General features: G+C 44.6%; 1 pseudogene; it reads left to right on the top strand.

Moving 5' to 3' along the window:
* The first annotated feature begins 4312 nt into the window (after positions 1-4312).
* On the top strand, positions 4313-17914 carry LOC129822348 (28S ribosomal protein S22, mitochondrial-like; annotated as a pseudogene).
* Positions 17915-17939: the final 25 nt, after the last annotated feature.

The raw sequence follows: 17939 nt of genomic DNA, 5'->3' as shown, positions 1-17939 counted from the left end.
TAGCTTAGTGCATGGCATGGGGCTAGTCTGGGCTTGACTAGAAACCAGTGAGCATGAACAGATGTAGGCAGGTCAAGGGAGGTCAGAGGGTGCAGGTGAACTCTCCCTCTAGGAATTCTCTCTCTCTCGCTCTGATTCCATGATGGTGGGAGCCACTAGCTTCACTCAGTAATAATCATAAAAAGATGCAGTTTGTAGTTGTGGAGGAACCCATCGCTATGTCACTGTGCCCTTCTCTCTTCCTCCCTCTCCTCAATCTCTCCCTCACTCCTATCTGTCTTCTCTGCCCTCCTATCTCCTTCTCTTCCATTCTCACTCCTCTTCGTTCAAAGACGAGGAGGAGAGGAGGAGCTGCTGTCCTTGAGACTGAAGCCACAGAGATGCCCCTGTTTCTCAGCTGACACACACACACACACACACACACACACACACACACACACACACACACACACACACACACACACACACACACACACACACACACACACACACACACACACACACACACACACACACACACACACACACACAAACATTTGACATGTATCTAACCCTTAATTTTTGGCACTAAACAGTCTCCATATATACTTCCACAGATTGTTTTAACTGGTACCGGGGACCTTCAGACGAGTCTTGTGAGGCCTGTAGGCGTCCTAGACCAAATCAACTGACATGTACAGTATGTGTTCGTTAGAGTCTCACCTTTCCACAGAGCTGTGTAGCCCAAACTGTTCAGACACTACAGATAGAAGTTGACAGATTGGCTGTACCGACTTCAGACGAGTCACAAGACACATTGTTGGGGTTGTAGAGCAAAACGAAGAACACCGTAGTGTTCGTGAGAGTCTCATCTTTCATAACAGTTTGTCGGCTAAACCAATTGGACACTACAGACTATTTTGTGAGAAGACCATTTACCGCAGATGCAGGGGCACGGACATGGACCGTAGGGGGTTTATAAGACTTAATTCCCGAAGCATTTGAGAAAAATTTTAACTGGTGGAATTTGGGAAAATGTATCCTTTCAGAGTTTTCTTCTTTCTATGTCAGGGTCAATAAATGCTTTTCTACTAAAAGTCATTGACATTACAATTCCCTCTGAATTAAACATTATTTTAACTATACAGCATTGGTAGTATTTATTTTCTCACATTTTGGTCATATAGTTTTTCAAGAAGGACCGTCCTCCTTCATAGTCACAAACCTTTCGGGTTTCACCTCTGAACCCATTCTCCTCTGTCCACCCTCCTCTGAACCCGTTCTCCTCTGTCCACCCTCCTCTGAACCCGATCTCCTCTGTCCACCCTCCTCTGAACCCGTTCTCCTCTGTCCACCCTCCTCTGAACCCGATCTCCTCTGTCCACCCTCCTCTGAACCCGTTCTCCTCTGTCCACCCTCCTCTGAACCCGTTCTCCTCTGTCCACCCTCCTCTGAACCCGATCTCCTCTGTAAAGCCTCCTCTGAACCCGTTCTCCTCTGTCCACCCTCCTCTGAACCCGTTCTCCTCTGTCCACCCTCCTCTGAACCCGATCTCCTCTGTAAAGCCTCCTCTGAACCCGATCTCCTCTGTAAAGCCTCCTCTGAACCCGTTCTCCTCTGTCCACCCTCCTCTGAACCCATTCTCCTCTGTCCACCCTCCTCTGAACCCGTTCTCCTCTGTAAAGCCTCCTCTGTCCACCCTCCCCTGAACCCGTTCTCCTCTGTCCACCCTCCTCTGAACCTGTTCTCCTCTGTCCACCCTCCTCTGAACCCGTTCTCCTCTGTCCACCCTCCTCTGAACCCGTTCTCCTCTGTCCACCCTCCTCTGAACCTGTTCTCCTCTGTCCACCCTCCTCTGAACCCGTTCTCCTCTGTCCACCCTCCTCTGAACCCGTTCTCCTCTGTCCACCCTCCTCTGAACCCGTTCTCCTCTGTAAAGCCTCCTCTGAACCCATTCTCCTCTATCCACCGTAAAGAAAGACAAATAAACATAGACTGACTCGCTCCCTGAGTGCCCCCCTCACCGCCCGCCATAGCAACCCCTGTATCAGAGAGCCCCTCCACTCAGGTTTCACTTCTCTGTGCTTCCTGCTGCGCCCAGTCACGCTGACACACACCCTTACACTCAACCAGTCCAATATTGAATGCGTGGGTGTGAGAAAATATGTAGACCTACATGTGTGTCTAGGTATTTCAGGTTTGGGGTCAATCCCATGTCAATTTAGGTAGTGAATTGGAATTCAAGAGCTGAAAAACACCCTAACTGCACTTTCCAGTTCTTGAATAGAAATGTTTATGAACCTCCTGCTGGATTACCTGAATCTAAATGCAATTGACCCTAACCCAGATGTAAATATAAAACATAGACATTACGAAACGTAACAAAATTTTGAAAAAGTCAAGGGGTCTGATTACTTTCCGAATGCACTGTATGTGTGTGTGTGTTGAGCTTGATCCTGACTCATCATGGTTGTCACCAAGCTTCCTGTTTGTATTAAATAATCTCTGCCCAGAGAGATAAAGTAGGAGGAGGGTCAACAGATATGTAGAACGAGAGACAGATTTCTTCTCCCTACTCTCCCTCTATCTTACAGAAAAATAAAGACAACACAGAGGACAATCAGAAATCTCTCTCAGAGCACTCCCTCTCAGAGCACTCAGTTGTGGGTAGCAGGATTAGCGCTGTCAGCAGCGCGACAGCTGCGTACATCTGGACCTGTTGGCCCCTTACAGCTCAATCCTCACATCGTTACATACAGCTAGCTACAGCTACACCACTGTCTGCCCTGCTTTACTCTGCTGTGCTACACATCACCTCTTTACTGACAAACACACACCTTACCCTGCTCTATTTTACATCCCCCATCTACTGTCTAGCCCTTCCCCGGGGGAAGGATTTATGTGTGACACATGCTGTTTTTCATGATGACGTACAGATAGGTATCTCTGGTTACGTGACTGTATAATGTGCTGGTGGCTTGTGAGTGTGTGTGTGTGTGTGTGTGTGTGTGTGTGTGTGTGTGTGTGTGTGTGTGCCGTGGGCTCACTGTGAGCGATAGCCACCTGGTCTTTCATAATCCCGCTCTAGAAGATCTAAGCAGTGATCAAGGCTTCACTCCTACATGTTACCTGGGACGACCAGAGAATGTCTGCCAAAGCTAGCCTATTCTTTCTCAATGAATAGATATTCAACAGTCCAAAAACAGTCTCCTTGGTTTCGCTCTCCTTTTATTGTGGAATACACTATAGTGCACAATGAAAATTCAATTGCCTACCATTATAGAACTTTCCATTCAGTTGCTGACTTATGGGTCAGAATGAATAATTATCTAACAAAATGTTTGTGACTTCCTTAAAGTTTTCATACAAAAATATTGCTCTAGAATCTATCCCACGACCATTTATTATTAAGAATGTTTCAAAAATACTTGGAGACGTTTTTTACAGACCAAATCATAAGGTGTTTGACAGTAAATCTGTGCTAAAGTGCAACATTACGTGCCTATGTTTTTGTAGATGTCTACATTTTGTATGTCTGCATGAGAAAGTGTTTTGTATGTCTGCATGAGAAAGTGTTTTGTATGTCTGCATGAGAAAGTGTTTTGTATGTCTGCATGAGAAAGTGTTTTGTATGTCTGCATGAGAAAGTGTTTTGTATGTCTGCATGAGAAAGTGTTTTGTATGTCTGCATGAGAAAGTGTTTTGTATGTCTGCATGAGAAAGTGTGTGTGTGTGTGTGTTCCCTATCATCCAGACAGATTTCATAGCTATTATCAGACAATGCAGGAACACATTGTAATGATAGTGTAGGAATGTCTAGTACTCTGACTCAAAGCTTTTCCTCAAGGATAGGCAGACATCACATAGCAGCGCATAAAAACAACTAAAGTGCTGAATATAGGAATAGCTGAATTCTTACATCAGACACAATTCTACCATGCAGAGAGAAGGAAAATAATTGCTGTTTTTTTAAGCATGGGTGCCCAAAGAGCATGGCACTCCAACATGTTGACACCCATGGCATCTAAATTGAATCTATTTATTTATTTTTGTCATGAGAAAAGACTGTCTGTATTGGTAAGACAAACATAATACTATGATACTTACAATTTGAGGACAATACTAAATTCCTAATTCCAACCTAGGACTACATGTCACAGTTTCATGAGCATCACCACTGTAACCATGAACGACTTGCACAGAATAAATGATCAATTAGCGCCATCTTGCGAACATCCTTTATAAAACAGTCACACAATCGAAAGACAGCATCTCCCATGATTCTCCGATTTATACGTCGTATGTAAAGGTCACGTCAGTGTGCTCATGAGGTAACTACAAACATGGCAGCGCTTTTTGCAATACGGTACTTATTTAGAAGCTATTCTCGGGTCAGAAATGTCGATCAAAACACACGAGTACTTGTCAGATGTAGCAGAAGGATGCTGTGCATCCGTCTGACAGCAGTAAGTCGTTTATTTTGCCGACACACTGAGAAATGGGAGTTCTACCTCTGACGTTGTAGCATGTGCAGCTATTGTTAGCTAGCGTTCACATTTTAGTATTTTAATGGTACTAGTAGCTAGTTGTTATCCTCGAAGCGATTTAAACATGTTGACAACAACGTACATTTATGCCGCGTTTAAAACTGGGAACTAAGAAATCTCAGGTTTCAGTGCGTTCAAGACAACTTGGAACTCGGAAAAAACGAACTGTCATCCAACTATGATTTTTCAATTCGGAAACTCCGGCCTCTTTCTAGAGCTCCTACCTGAAGAGAGATCACTGGCATCGTGATTTGACCTTGTTTCCCCCCCAGTTCTCAGTAGTCTTGAAGGCACCATTAGCTTTTTGTAAAGCATTAACTACTTTCAAGACAACTCGGAAGGATGCAAGAAAAAAATGTCAGTGATATTCTGCTCAGAAAGCCGGAGCTCTTGAAAGTTCCCCGAGTTGTCGACATTCCCCGACTTGGATGAAGATTTAAAAGATTTTTCCCAGTCGGAGCTTGTTCTTTTCCCAGTTGTCTTGAACACTTGGAAGTTGGAGATTTCGCGAGGTCTGAGTTCCCATTGGTTTTGAACGTGACAGCAGTCAGTTTTAGCGCATCACATATATATAATCCGGCTATCATGGAGATAATTTAAAGGAAAAATCCACCTCAAATAACTAATTCCTTTAATTGACAGTGTTAAATAACTATGTGAGAACAATATTTTATGTGAATAAATGTTTCATTTTGTCATTATAAGGCTGGTAGCAACGTGGCAATCTGTTACAGCTGAAGTGTACTACAAAACCGACAATGCAATGCTCTCTCCATGGACTGACTAGGTAGTTAAACACAATACCAAAGTCAATATCAGCATGTGAAGTAGTTAGTGCAGTTTTAGGCGATTTTATAGCTAACTATCAATTTAGGAGTCTACAATCTCGCCATGTTCAACCTGCAGATCGATGTGCCTCGCAGAGGGAAGTCTGACATTCGCAACGGCACTATGCAATGCACCCTGGACTGAAGAGGCAGACAAATATGAGAATTGTGGTGGACCCTCCTGTTAAATTACACATTTCTCAATGTAGGAATATTGCAAAAATATGAAACGTCTCATTTGAGAGAAGACAACGTCCTGCGTTATGACATTGCCCATTATTGAAATCTGACATGATAGACGTTTTTGCGATCTAAAAGTCATATTCCTATTAACTTCCAGTGTAGTGAGTGGCTTTAAATACAATGCTACGTCATAATGGCCAAATTTCTGCCCGCTCGGCAATAGCGCAGATACACATGAACGGGTGGCAACTTTAGTTTTAGAAGTGGTTGGGGACAACCTGGCGGTGGGTCTGGGGTTCCTCACTCAGAATTGTTTTAGGCATCTAAAGCTAATTTCCTGCATTTCTACTGGGGCTGTCCCTGACACAAATAAGCTAATTATTGGTCGACTAATTATTATTATACATTTTTTTTTTTTTCAACCAATCGATTGGTCCAAAAAAATAATAACGAGGAGAGTGCGCTTGTTTGAAATGGAAAATCGTTGCGGTAGCTATTGATAAAGAACATCGAGATGAAGCAGCTGCTTTATAAGTGGGATGCACTGTTGAGTGCTACATCCTGAGGGGTTCGTGCTGATTGTACAGAGATTGTGACAGACTTAAATGGCATCCCTTGAGAAGGCATGAACAAGATGTATGTCAGGAGAAGTGCAGTATTATCATAAGGAGAAGTGTACTTGGAATACGGAGTAGGAATGGAGGGAAAAAGAGGGGCAGAGGGGCTCTAAGAGAGAGGAAGAGGGTGCGCTTGAGTCAGTTAAAAATGGTGGAAAAAAGGGAGATGGTTTGTTAAAGAAGAATGGTAGAAAGTGTAAGCAGGGTGAGCTGAAGACAGGAGGAGAAATGGAAGTGAATGAGGGCGAAGTATCGGCGGTGGTAGGTGTGGTGACGTTCTCGGAGCCCGAGACATGCACCGAGGTTCAGGATAAAGATGAGTCTTTAGTTTTTGGAAAAAGTGGGTCGTTGGCTTTTGGCTGATCCATTTGTGGTTTCAGGGTGGGAGAAAACAAATTATTGAAAGGAGGGATTACTGGGGTAGTGGTAAAAGTTGACCAACTGAAGGGGAAGATTCCCTGGTTTGATTCTCTTCGTTTGGTGCGACGCCACCAGGGTGGCGAAATGAGGAGTCTGTTCTTTTGAGTTTTGATGTTGAGTCTTTGACCGACAGTGATGTTAGGATATACAGTGGGGAGAACAAGTATTTGATACACTGCCGATTTTGCAGGTTTTCCTACTTACAAAGCATGTAGAGATCTGTAATTTTATATCATAGGTACACTTCAACTTTGAGAGACAGAATATAAAACAAAAATCCAGAAAATCGCATTGTATGATTTTTAAGTAATTCATTTGCATGACATTGCATGACATAAGTATTTGATACATCAGAAAAGCAGAACTTAATATTTGGTACAGAAACCTTTGTTAGCAATTACAGAGATCATACGTTTCCTGTAGTTCTTGACCAGGTTTGCACACACTGCAGCAGGGATTTTGGCCCACTCCTCCATACAGACCTTCTCCAGATCCTTCAGGTTTCGGGGCTGTCGCTGGGCAATACGGACTTTCAGCTCCCTTCAAAGAGTTTCTATTGGGTTCAGGTCTGGAGACTGGCTAGGCCACTCCAGGACCTTGAGATGCTTCTTACGGAGCCACTCCTTAGTTGCCCTGGCTGTGTGTTTCGGGTCGTTGTCATGCTGGAAGACCCAGCCACGACCCATCTTCAATGCTCTTACTGAGGGAAGGAGGTTGTTGGCCAAGATCTCGCGATACGTGTCCCCATCCATCCTCCCCTCAATACGGTGCAGTCGTCCTGTTCCCTTTGCAGAAAAGCATCCCCAAAAAATGATGTTTCCACCTCCATGCTTCCCGGTTGGGATGGTGTTCTTGGGGTTGTACTCATCCTTCTTCTTCCTCCAAACACGGCGAGTGGAGTTTAGACCAATAAGCTATATTTTTGTCTCATCAGACCACATGACCTTCTCCCATTCCTCCTCTGGATCATCCAGATGGTCATTGGCAAACTTCAGACGGGCCTGGACATGCGCTGTATTTAGCAGGGGGACCTTGCGTGCGCTGCAGGATTTTAATCCATGACGGTGTAGTGTGTTACTAATGGTTTTCTTTGAGACTGTGGTCCCAACTCTCTTCAGGTCATTGAACAGGTCCTGCCATGTAGTTCTGGGCTGATCCCTCACCTTCATCATGATCATTGATGCCCCACGAGGTGAGATCTTGCATGGAGCCCCAGACCGAGGGTGATTGACCGTCATCTTCAACTTCTTCCATTTTCTAATAATTGCGCCAACAGTTGTTGCCTTCTTACCAAGCTGCTTGCCTATTGTCCTGTAGCCGATCCCAGCCTTGTGCAGGTCTACAATTTTATTCCTGATGTCCTTACACAGCTCTCTGGTCTTGGCCATTGTGGAGAGGTTGGAGTCTGTTTGATTGAGTGTGTGGACAGGTGTCTTTTATACAGGTAACGAGTTCAAACAGGTGCAGTTAAAGGTGGTTGGTTAAAAAAAAAAAAATCTTCTCTTTTGTGATATTTAGGTTAAAAGGTTCAGGTCACCAAAAATCTGAAATTAAACAATATACCACAATACGTCTTACTGAAAAGTCCCATGTGACTGTTGGTAGAGCATGGTGCTTGCAACAACAGGGTTGTGGGTTCGATTCCCACGAAGGACCAGTACATAAGTGTGAATGTATGCACTCACTACTGTAAGTGGCTCTGGATAAGAGTGTCTGCTAAATGACAAAAATGTAACAGTGTAACATTTTAAATGTAAACATTACAAAGCATGTTCATTTTGTTTTGTTGATGTAATTTTAGCTGGGGAAAATATATTTTGTCTGTTAAAAAGTCTGAGTGACTGGTCCATTTTTTATTTTTAATCTACTTGACACAGTGGCTGCTGAACCAAAAACTAAATTTTAGGCCAGGGGTGAGCAAACTTTTTGGCTCGAGGACCACATCGAGATTTTGAATTTCAACGGAGGGCTGCATTTTTTGGGGGACCAATTGTTTGTTAAAATCAATTTGTGGGGGCGTCCTGAGTGGTGCAACGGACTAAGGCACTGCATCACACTACAGACCCAGGTTCGATCTTAGGCTGTGTCACAGCTGACCATGACTGTGAGACCCATGAGGCAGCGCACAATTGGCCCAGCGTCGACCGGGTTTTTAATTTTATTTCAACCTTATTTAACCAGGTAGGCCAGTTGAGAACAAGTTCTCATTTACAACTGCGACCTGGCCAAAATAAAGCAAAGCAGTGCGACACAAACAACACCACAGAGTTACACATGGAATAAACAAGCATACATTCAATAATACAATAGAAAAAATCTATATACAGTGTGTGCAAATGAGGTAGTAGAAGGGAGGTAAGGCAATATAGGCCATAGTGGCAAAATAATTAAAATATAGCAATTAAACACTGGAGTGATGTGCAGGAAATGAATGTGCAAGTAGAGATACTGGGGTGCAAAGGAGCAAAATAAATAAATAACAGTATGGGGATGAGGTAGTTGGATGGGCTATGTACAGGTGCAATGATCTGTGAGCTTAAAGTTAGTGAGGGAGATATGAGTCTCCAGCTTCAGTGATTTTTGCAGTTCGGTCCAGTCATTGGCAGCAGAGAACTGGAAGGAAAGGCGGCCAAAGGAGGAATTGGCTTTGGGGGTGACCAGTGAAATATACCTGCTGGAGCGCGTGCTATGGGTGGTTGCTGCTATGGTGTTCAGTGAGCTGAGATAAGGTGGGGCTTTACCTAGCAAAGACTTATAGATGACCTGGAGCCAGTGGGTTTGGCGACGAATATGAAGCCAGCCAGCAAGAGCATACAGGTCTCAGTGGTGGGTAGTATATGGGGCTTTGGTGACAAAACGGATGGCACTGTGATAGCCTGCATCCAATTTGCTGAGTAGAGTGTTGGAGGCTATTTTGTAAATGACATCGCCGAAGTCAAGGATCGGTAAGATACCCTTGTAAAACTGACTGTTTGGCAGCATGAGTGAAGGATGCGTTGTTGCGAAATAGGAAGCCGATTCTAGATTTAATTTTGGATTGGAGATGCTTAATGTGAGTCTGGAAGGAGAGTTTACAGTCTAACCAGACACCTAGGTATTTGTAGTTGTCCACACATTCTAAGTCCGAACCGTCCAGAGTAGTGATGCTGGACGGGCAGGCAGGTGTGGGCAGCGATCAGTTGAAGAGCATGCATTTAGTTTTACTTGCATTTAAGAGCAGTTGAAGGCCACGGAAGGAGAGTTGTATGGCATTGAAGCTCGTTTGGAGGTTAGTTAACACAGTGTCCAAAGAAGAAGTATACAAAATGGTGTCGTCTGAGTAGAGGTGGATCGGAGAATCACCAGCAGCAAGAGCGACATCATTGATGTATAGAGAGAAGAGTCGACCCAAGAATTGAACCCTGTGTCACCCCCAGAGACTGCCAGAGGTCCGGACAACAGGCCCTCCGATTTGACACACTGAACTCTATCTGAGAAGTAGTTGGTGAACCAGGCGAGGCAGTCATTTGAGAAACCAAGGCTGTTGAGTCTGCTGATAAGAATGTGGTGATTGACAGTCGAAAGCCTTGGCCAGGTCGATGAATACGGCTGCGCAGTAATTTCTCTTATCGATGGCGGTTATGATATCGTTTAGGACCTTGAGCGTGGCTGAGGTGCACCCATGACCAGCTCGGAAACCAGATTGCATAGAGGTGGGATTCGAAATGGTCAGTGATCTGTTTGTTAATTTGGCTTTCGAAGACCTTATAAAGGCAGGGTAGGATAGATATAGGTCTGTAGCAGTTTGGGTCTAGTGTCTCCCCCTTTTGAAGAGGGGGATGACCGCGGCAGCTTTCCAATCTTTGGGGATCTCAGACGATACGTGAGGTTGAACCGGCTAGTAATAGGGTTTGCAACAATTTCGCCGGATAATTTTAGAAAGAGAGGGTCCAGATTGTCTACCCTGGCTGATTTGTAGGGGTCCAGATTTTGCAGCTCTTTCAGAACATCAGCTATCTGGATTTGGATGAAGGAAAAATGGGGAGGCTTGGGCAAGTTGCTGTGGGGGGTGCAGGGCTGTTGACCGGGGTAGGGTAGCCAGGTGGAAAGCATGGCCAGCCGTAGAAAAACTATTATTGAAGTTCTCAATTTTCATGGATTTATCGGTGGTGACAGCGTTTCCTAGCCTCAGTGCAGTGGGCAGCTGGGAGGAGGTGTTCTTATTCTCTATGGACTTTACAGTGTCCCAGAACTTTTGGGATTTTGTGCTACAGGATGCAAATTTCTGTTTGAAAAAGCTAGCCTTTGCTTTCCTAACTGCCTGTGTATATTGGTTCCAAACTTCCCTGAAAAGTTACATATCGCGGGGGCTATTCGATGCTAATGCAGAACGCCACAGGATGTTTTTGTGCTGGTCGAGGGCAGTCAGGTCTGGAGGGAAACAATCTGTTCCTGGTTGAATTTTTTTTTGAATGGGACATGCTTGTTTAAGATGGTGAGGAAAGCACTTTTAAAGAATAGCCAGGCATCCTTTACTGACGGAATGAGGTCAATATACTTCCAGAATACTTGGGCCAGGTCGATTAGAAAGGCCTGCTCGCTGAAGTGTTTTAGGGAGCGTTTGACAGTGATGAGGGGTTGTCATTTGACCGCAGACCCATTACAGACGCAGGCAGTGATCGCTGAGATCCTGGTTGAAGACAGCAGAGGTGTATTTGGAGGGCAGGTTGGTTAGGATGATATCTATGAGGGTGCCTGTGTTTACGGATTTGGGGTTGTACCTGGTAGGTTCATTGATAATTTGTGGGAGATTGAGGGCATCAAGCTTAGATTGTAGGATGGCCGGGGTGTTAAGCATGTCCCAGTTTAGGTCACCAAACAGCACGAGCTATGAAGATAGATGGAGGGAAATCAATTCACATATGGTGTCCAGGGCACAGCTGGGGGCAGAAGGTGGTCTATAACAAGCTGCAACGGTGAGAGACTTGTTTCTGGAAAGGTGGATTTTTAAAAGTGGAAGCTCAAATTGTTTGGGTACAGACCTGGATAGTAAGATAGAAGGCTATCTCTGCAGTAGATTGCAACTCCGCCACCTTTGGCAGTTCTATCTTGTCGGAAAATGTTATAGTTTGGGATGGAAATTTCTGGGTTTTTGGTGGTCTTCCTAAGCCAGGATTCAGACATGGCTAGGACATCCGGGTTGGCAGAGTGTGCTAAAGCAGTGAATAAAACAAACTTATGGAGGATCTAATCTTCTAATCTTAACATGCATGAAACCAAGGCTTTCATGGCTACAGAAGTCAACAAATGAGAGTGCCTGTGGAACGGGCGTGGAGCTAGGCACTGCAGGGCCTGGATTAACCTCTACATCTCCAGAGGAGCATAAGATAAGTAGGCTAAGGGTACGGCTAAAGGCTATAAGAACTGGTCTTCCAGTACGTTTGGAACAGAGAAGGTTTCTGGGCACGGTAGAATAGATTCAAGGCATAATGTACAGGCAAAGGTATGGTAGGATGTGAGTACAGTGGAGGTAAACCTATGCATTGAGTGACGAGAGAGATATTGTCTCTAGAAACATCATTTAAACCAGGTGAAGTCACTGCATTATTGGGAGGTGGAACTAAAGGGTTAGCCAAGGCGTATTGAGCAGGGCTAGAGGCTCTACAGTGAAATAAGGCAATAGTCACTAACTAAAACAGCAAGTAAGTATTTAGTCCCTTTACTAAGTACTTTGTTGAAGCACCTTGGGCAGTGATCACAGCCTTGAGTCTTCTTGGGCATGACGCTACAAGCTTGGCACACCTGTATTTGGGGAGTCCCATTCTTCTCTGCAGATCCTCTCAAGCTCTGTCAGGTTGGATGGGGAGCATCGCTGCACAGATATTTTCAGGTCTCCAGAGATGTTTAAGTCTGAGCTCTGGCTGGGCCTCTCAAGGACATTCAGAGACTTGTCTCGAAGTCATTCCTGTGTTGTATTGGCTGTGTGCTTAGTCATTGTCTTGGTGGGAGGTGAACCTTTGCCCCAATCTGAGGTCCTGAGCGCTCTGTTCATCTTTCCCTCGATCCTGACTATTCTCCCAGTTCCTGCTGCTGAAAAACATCCCCACAGCATGATGCTGCCACCACAATGCTTCACCGTAGGGATGGTGCCAGGTTTTCTCCAGACATGACGCTTGGCATTCAGGCCAAAGAGTTCAATCTTGGTTTCATCAGACTAGAGATTCTTGTTTCTCATGGTCAGAGTCCTTTTGGCAAACTCTAAGTGGCCTGTCATGTGCCTTTTACTGAGGAGTGGCTTCTGCCTGGCCACTCTACCATAAAGGCCTGATTGGTGGAGTCAGGCAGGGATTGTTGTCTTTCTGGAAGGTTCTCCCATCTCCACAGAGGAACTCTGAAGCTCAGTCAGTGATTATCAGGTTCTTGGTCACCTCCCTGACCAAGGCACGTCTCCCCCGATTGCACAGTTTGGCCGGGCAACCAGCTCTAGCAAGAGTCTTGTTGGCTCCAAATGTCTTCCACTGTGTTCTTGGGGATCTGTTCCTCGAGTCCGTAGAGCTCAGAGACAGGACTGACAATTCCTTCGACCTCAGTTTGGTTTCTGCTCTGACATACACTGTCAACTGTGGGACCTTACATAGACAGGTGTGTGCCTTTCCAAATCATGTCCAATTAATCGAATTTACAAAAGGTGGACTCCAGTCAAGTTGTAGAAACATCTCAAGGATGATCAATGGAAACAGGATGCACTTGAGCTCAATTTCAAGTCTCCTAGCAAAGGGTCAGAATAATTACGTAAGGATTAAAAAAAAATGTATCTCTATAAACCTGTTTTCGTTTTGTCATTTCTGTGTGTAGATTTGAGGATTTGTATTTATTTGATCAATTTTAGAATAAGGCTGTAACCGAAAAGTGGAAAAAGGGAAGGGGTCTGAATACTGTCCAAATGCACTGTATGTCCCCTGTTGTGTTTTACACCTTCAGCAGAGGATTTACATTTCTGTGGCATATACTGTAGTATGTTCTGTCTGAGATGATATGAACATGACTGGGCATTCAAACATATCTGTATCCATCATCAATAGTGTCTCTCTGGTCTTCCTCACATTTTCCGTGTAATCGGGAAAAAGCCTCTATCAACCTTTCAATACCGTTTGGAAATCAACTTAAGGTTCATCAGACAAACTATTTTAAATCTTTGAAACTTCTGGCTTGTCTAGTGTTTGCACTGAGAGAATAATGTATCTGCAAAAGGTCACCTTAGTGCTTCTCTGGTTGCATGACCCTGCTGAGACCCCTGTCACCATCTAATCCTGCTCAGATGAGGCATGACAAAGAATTTCATTGGTGTACATTTATACATTATCCAAGAATATAATGAATGGTTCAATAATTGAACTGACCATTATTCCTAGATCCCAGACTGTAGTTTACCCATCAACTCAAGATTGAACTTTGTATCCATTCACTGATTGTTATAATATATACCTGATCTCTGTAGACTGGTCTTCCCTGGCTGTCTGACCCTGATGAGCATAATGTTGTGTACTGATGGTGCACCATGACAGTGTAGCCTGTAGAGCTGTTTATACCGTGTCAGTGTGAAAAGTAGGGAATTAGCTAGGGAAACTGACAGATCAATTACATTGCTATACTGATTAAAATAAAAACTCACATTGTGCTGAAAAAACGTCAGAATATCGGCTTCAATCGTTTGGCCGTTGGTTTCATCGTTTGATTCAGGTCTATTGGGATTGAGGCAAAAATAATTGCTGAAGAAGATAGTGAGGTAGCTAGCTAAAAATACATTTTTAAAGTTTGGGGGGGCTTATGTCCCCACCATCCCCAGTGAAAGTTGCGCCCCGCACATGAAATGACGCTGGGAATCAATAGAAAATCGCTCTGCTGCAAAAAAAAACAATATTAACATTCAAAATGTTGGAATATTTCCTTTAAGTTATTAGCTAGCTCGGGTCCATCGCGATGACAATGACACGGAACCCAAACCGGCTGCGCGCTTGTGCCATCGTGCATACATTTATTTTGTCCCCCTACACCAAACACGATTACGACACGCAGGTTAAAATATCAAAACAAACTCTGAACCAATTATATTAATTTGGGAACAGGTCGAAAAGCAATAAACATTTATGGCAATTTAGCTAGTTAGCTTGCCTTTGCTAGCTAATTTGTCCTATTTAGCTAGCTTGCTGTTGCTAGCTAATTTGTCCTGGGATATAAACATTGAGTTGTTATTTTACCTGAAATGCACAAGGTCCTCTACTCCAACAATTAATCCACACATAAAACGGTCAACCGAATCGTTTCTAGTCAACTCTCCTCCTTCCAGGCTTTTTCATCTTTGAACTTTTATGGTGATTGGCATCTAAACTTTCATAGTATTACCACGACCACCGGCAAAACAGTTCGTCTTTCAATCACCCACGTGGGTATAACCAATGAGGAGATGGCACGTGGGTACTTGCTTCTATAAACCAATGAGGAGATGGGAGAGGCAGGACTTGCAGCGCAATCTGCGTCAGAAATAGAATGGAGTTCTATTTTAGCCCTTGGCAACGCAGATGCTCGTTGGCGTGCGCAATAATTGAATAACATAGATTCCTACATTTATTTTGCAACACGCACGCGACGCGAGCGGTGTGGTCAGCCTATTAGTTGCACTCCGCCACTTTCCATGTGTTCTTTGTTTAGTGGCTGGCTTCAATGTAGCCACTTTCGTAACTCCCAAAAAATGCTGGGATACATTTTTTCCCAAAATCATAATCCCACTGGGCCAGAATTACCTCAGGCATGATCATTGGAGCAAGGCTCGATAGACCTGTTGCTGCAGCTACTCCATCCCTTCTATTCTTTAAGTACCAAGTCCACCTTAAGATTCTCTGGACAACATCTAACAACGATCATTCCAGTAGTTGACGATTGAAAAGTATCTAGAAAGCTTGTATTCGGAAGGTTTGTACATACCATCTTTGGTATGTACTTGGCGACATTCTTCCTGTTTTGCGGCATCAATGAGATCACTTCCTGTGTTAATATGTGCAGTGTGACTAGCTCTGATGCAGGTCGTACCTGCAGATCCGAGACCAGAGCTAGCTTCATCCATCTCTGAAGTCATTCATTTATTTCTAGGTTCTCCAGATGCCCATGTGAAGCCCCAGTTTCTGGATGCAGAGGTGCAGGACATCCTAACCAGAATCACAGGCTTGAACCTGGAGAAGGTGTTCAGACCCATCAAACAGGAGCTGAAGCCCCCCGAGTACAAACTTATGACAGATGCACAGTTGAAGGAGGTATGAACACACACACACACATGGTAGGGCAGATAGTTTGTCTGTCATGCGGAGTAGAGAATGGCACTACAACATCTTCTGCAACATTCTGAACATTTCATTTGTCAGATGACATCCCTGTACAGCTGGTGTCAGTCTTGTTAATGTGTTCCAGTTTGTGTTGTAGGCGACCCAGAGTGCCAGGGAGCAGGCCCAGAGGCTGCTGAAGATGCCTCCAGTGCTGCCGGAGAGGAAGCCCATCATCGATGTACTGTCTGAGGACAAGATCCTGGAGGGCATGGACACAGCCGAATACGTCTTCACTGACATCACCTTCAACATACCACACAGGGTAGGAGATAGAGTGTGTTTGTGTCCACCAACGTTACATTCTACATACAGTACACCACAGGCAAAGTGTGTAATGGTTTGTGTCCATCAACATAAATATTGGTTATCATTTACAATGCCTCAAACAATTATTGCTCTTTTGTCATGTATTGTTCTCTCTTCCATGGTCACCTCCTGGTGTTTCCAGGAGCGGTTCATAGTGATCCGGGAATCCACCAGGACACTGAAGAAGGCACCGTGGGAGGACAGAGAGAGGATCCTGCAAGTCTACTTCCCTAAAGAGCGCCGCAGGCTCACAGCACCTCGTCTTCAAGGAGAACCTGAAGGTGGTGTTTGGATCGTCATGAGGATGTGTTGGATCTGTGCCAGGTCCAGTTTGAACCTGACTCCTCAGAATACATCAGGGTAAAATACCACTTCCTTCACACTACTCAACAGGCTGTCCAGATGTATGCTTCAGTTATTATTACCCATTAGCAGTTAGTAAAACCCTCTCCTTATTGGCTGTGCTCTGTTGTCCAGGTGCATGCAGCCACCTTGAGGATCTTGAGAAGATGGGGAAGTATGATCTGCTGCATTCAACCAGACACATTGGAGGCCTGGTCTGGTACCTGGTCAATGCCAGGAGGGTGGCTGGACTCATCATAGACATGCTGCAGAAAGACCTGTGAGTCTGTGTTAGACCAGTGGCTCCCAACCTTTTTTGGTTACTGTAGCACCCACTGAATTTAGCTCTGCCCGGAGTACCCCTGAAGTACCCCCGTGTGAATTTTACCAGTAAGCCTATGGTCTCATGAATCTCGAGGTACCCCCTGTGGATAGACCACAAGCACCCCTTGTTGGGAACACTGTGTTAGAGGCTTGTTTTTCTTCTACATGACACCCCATGCCATCTGTTTATGACTCCAAATGCCATATGTTATAAGTGTTTTGTAGGCATTAGGACAAGTAATGATTTAATAACACCATAACTGTCATTGTTAGCCCAGAGTAACATCTCTTAACACTGGTTGTATTGTTCTAGATGGCAGGATGCAGTGAGTCTGGTGGGTCTGTTCAACAAGGTCCATCCACACAGTGAGACAGCCCAGGAGGCCTCCAGCCAACAGGCCCCTGGACTGGACCTGCTCAAGGTGAGGCCCTATCAGCAGACACTAGTTTATCTCAGAACCTGATTTATAGGTAGCACCAGTCACCATATTGGTAGTCGTGATACACAGTAAACCCTTTGTTTAATCTCTTGTGTCTGTTCCCCACCAGAAGCGGGAGTCCCAGAGGGCAGGATATGTAGAGCTGGCCCTGCAGGCCTACGAGCAGACTTCCGCAGAGAGCTCCTTCTGACCGTCATGCATCACCACACCTAACCACTGGAGAGCTCTGTCACATCACAGCATAGCTCCAACCGTCCCATACATTCTCCCCAATGGCCTGCCTATCCATGACCCGATCTTTAATCAACTGGACAATTACGGTAAACAAAGAGAATCATTTAGTCCTTGAACTATGGAGCTCATATGAAACACTTGCAAGCCAAGTGTCCATTGCCAATGAATGGGATCAAAATGTGCACATAATTGGGATGCACCAAGCTTGTCTTCTATCGACGCAGTGCAGATATTCACTTCTGCATTTCAACCGTGTCATTTGTCCATAACCTTAATCATACTGTATCTCAACATTGGAACTGACTTTAAGCTGTTTAATTATCATGATGCATGTACATACAAAATATATATTTATATATACATT

Source organism: Salvelinus fontinalis, chromosome 24 (genome assembly GCF_029448725.1).
Source record: "Salvelinus fontinalis isolate EN_2023a chromosome 24, ASM2944872v1, whole genome shotgun sequence".
Taxonomy (NCBI): Eukaryota; Metazoa; Chordata; class Actinopteri; order Salmoniformes; family Salmonidae; genus Salvelinus; species Salvelinus fontinalis.
This window is presented reverse-complemented; position numbering and strand designations above follow the sequence as displayed.